This window comes from Triticum aestivum, chromosome 5B, assembly GCF_018294505.1.
Source record: "Triticum aestivum cultivar Chinese Spring chromosome 5B, IWGSC CS RefSeq v2.1, whole genome shotgun sequence".
In the NCBI taxonomy this organism is placed as follows: Eukaryota; Viridiplantae; Streptophyta; class Magnoliopsida; order Poales; family Poaceae; genus Triticum; species Triticum aestivum.
In genome coordinates, this window is record NC_057807.1 from 452722188 (window position 1) to 452724357 (window position 2170).

Sequence of the window (2170 nt, forward strand, 5' to 3'; positions counted from 1 at the left end):
AATTAGTAATTAGATGATATAGTGTATACTCTAGATTTTCTAAATTGTTAGATGTCCACAAGACAATAAACAGGAGCATATTTGATGCATTCTCTAAGTTCTTTTTAATCATTACAATTAACGACAATGGGTACTATCATGGAATAGTCATAGCAAATGTCCTCGTGAAAGGACTTAGTCGTGGAGCCATCGCCTCTAGGTTAGCTTAAAGGGGTTAAACGGGACAAAGGACATAGGAGTTTATACTGGTTCGGCCCCTTGGGGTGAAGTTAAAGGCCTAACCCAGTTTGAGCTGGTATTGCTTATGTCTCGATTACCAGGGAGCGAATTCGCTTGACCTAACTTTCGATCTGTTGTTTCTTGTCCTGAACCGCTGCTAGGTCGTCCCTTTATATACACAAGTTGACGCCCAACGGCTCACGGAGTCTCGGCCAGCTCATAGACAACGTGTCCGGCTCGGTGACTATCTTTACATACCTTACAATACAAGTCTTACATATATGGCGGTGTACCCCTATAGGCCTTGAGTCGCCTTCGGGCCTTGGGCCCTAGTTTGTGAACCGCCATCTTTAATATCTACGTGGGCTTCATATCAAGAATCATCATAGGTATAACCCGGCCCCTCCTGTGAGGGTCATACCTAATAGTTATATCCCCAACATTAGGCCCGAGGTTGATTTGAACTTGTTCATGTCAATCTTCAACACTTGTGCGAGAATTCATAACCCGCCATGACGTCATCTCCTGGAATTGTGGAACCCACCATGACATCACCTGTCATTAATTTGCACAATATCTGATATATCTCAATGGATCTTTTATCTTTAATAACTGTCCCAAGAATCGAGGCGCCTGAGCAGTTGGATAACCATGTTTTGGCCTCCTCGTTTTTCATGCCCACTTGTTATCCTTCCTTATAAATAGGGTCGAACAGCCCCTTCTCATTCTCCCCTCTTTCCTTCGTCTTCCTCCTCTTGTGACTCTCATGTTACTTGAGCTCCACCACCGCCGTTGTGAAGCTCGTCGTCTACCTCGTCCTCAGCCGCTGCGTCAACCTGATTCGGACCAGAGAACATCGGCGCTCCACAGCAGTCTGATCTGCACCTGTAAGTGCTCACCCTCGTACGCTCCAGATCTACACTAGGGTTTCTATAGTTCCTCGTGTTCTTCATAGTTCGCCATAGTTCTTCAACCCTAGCACCTTTTGATCTAAAGATAGACCAAAGCTTGCGTGGTTGTAGTTTTGCCCAGGCCTTCAATGCTAGTGGATCCTTTTCTCTTGAAAGAAGATCTCATCAGAGCCTGTGAACTCCTATGCACTGTTTTTAGGTTTTGATTTATTTTCTTTTTTCGCACAGCGCCAGATCCAAATCTATAATCATAGTCTGTGAAACTTGTTTGTTCAGTACTTAGCAGAAAACTTTTGCTTCTTGATAGATCCACCTGGTGGCTTATATCATCGGCTGTAGTTAAATTCAATGCTCAACAGATTTCTCCTTTGATAGACATCAAACTGCACATGGCGGCTTACATAGCCCGCTGTAACTATTCATATACCATTAGGCCCCTTTTTAAGCCGCCATTTTGAATATGTGTTGTAATACTTTCCCACTAGCTTAATCTTGAATCGGCAAACTTGTTCTTTTTCCTTTTTTAGGCTTCTTTCTTCGCAATGCCGCCCTAGACAACCACTTCCTGTAACTGGGTACGCTCCACCTTCACGGAGAACACACTTCAGGACTTTGTGAAAACCGGCTATTTCCCAATAAAGTCTGACATGCATTATCGCACTCCTAAGCTGGAAGAAGAGAAACCTCGACCAAAGGAAGGCGAAGTCATTATTTTTACTGATCATATGAACCGGGGCTTCTCATCGCCCGGCTCTAAATTCTTCCGGGATGTTCTGCACTTTTTCAATCTTCATCCTCAAGACATTGGACCCAATTCCGTGTCAAACATATGCAATTTTCAAGTCTTCTATGAGGTATACCTTCAAGAGGAGCCCAGTGTGGAGCTGTTCATAGAATACTTCTATTTAAACCGCCAAAACGAGTATTCCAATGGACCCAATGTGGAACTTGGTGGAATCTCAATTCAGCGAAGGAGAGATGCCATCTTTCCTTATGCTCATCTGTCGAGTCATCCCAAGGATAGGAATCAAACATGGTTT